We start from the raw sequence: 308 nt of genomic DNA, 5'->3' as shown, positions 1-308 counted from the left end.
GACCGAAGGGTCTGTTTCCGTACTGGATATCTCTGTGATTCTATGGTCAGACATGCAGGAGGTCACGTTGTGGCTGTATCGGTGAGGCCGCTTTGGGAATACTGCGTTCGATTCTGGTCTCCCCGCTACAGGGAAGGATGTTGGGGAAAGGGTTCAGGAAAGGGTTGGAGCTGCAGGGAGAGGCTGGGTAGGCCGGGGCTGTTTTCCCTGGAGTGTAAGAGGCTGTATTCAATTCCCGCTGCGGGCAACCATCTGTGTGGAGTTTGCGCATTCTCCCCCTTCCATGTCAGCGTGGGGTTCCTCCGGAT

The sequence above is a fragment of the Chiloscyllium punctatum genome, chromosome 50 (genome assembly GCF_047496795.1).
Source record: "Chiloscyllium punctatum isolate Juve2018m chromosome 50, sChiPun1.3, whole genome shotgun sequence".
NCBI classification, from domain to species: Eukaryota; Metazoa; Chordata; class Chondrichthyes; order Orectolobiformes; family Hemiscylliidae; genus Chiloscyllium; species Chiloscyllium punctatum.
This window is presented reverse-complemented; position numbering follows the sequence as displayed.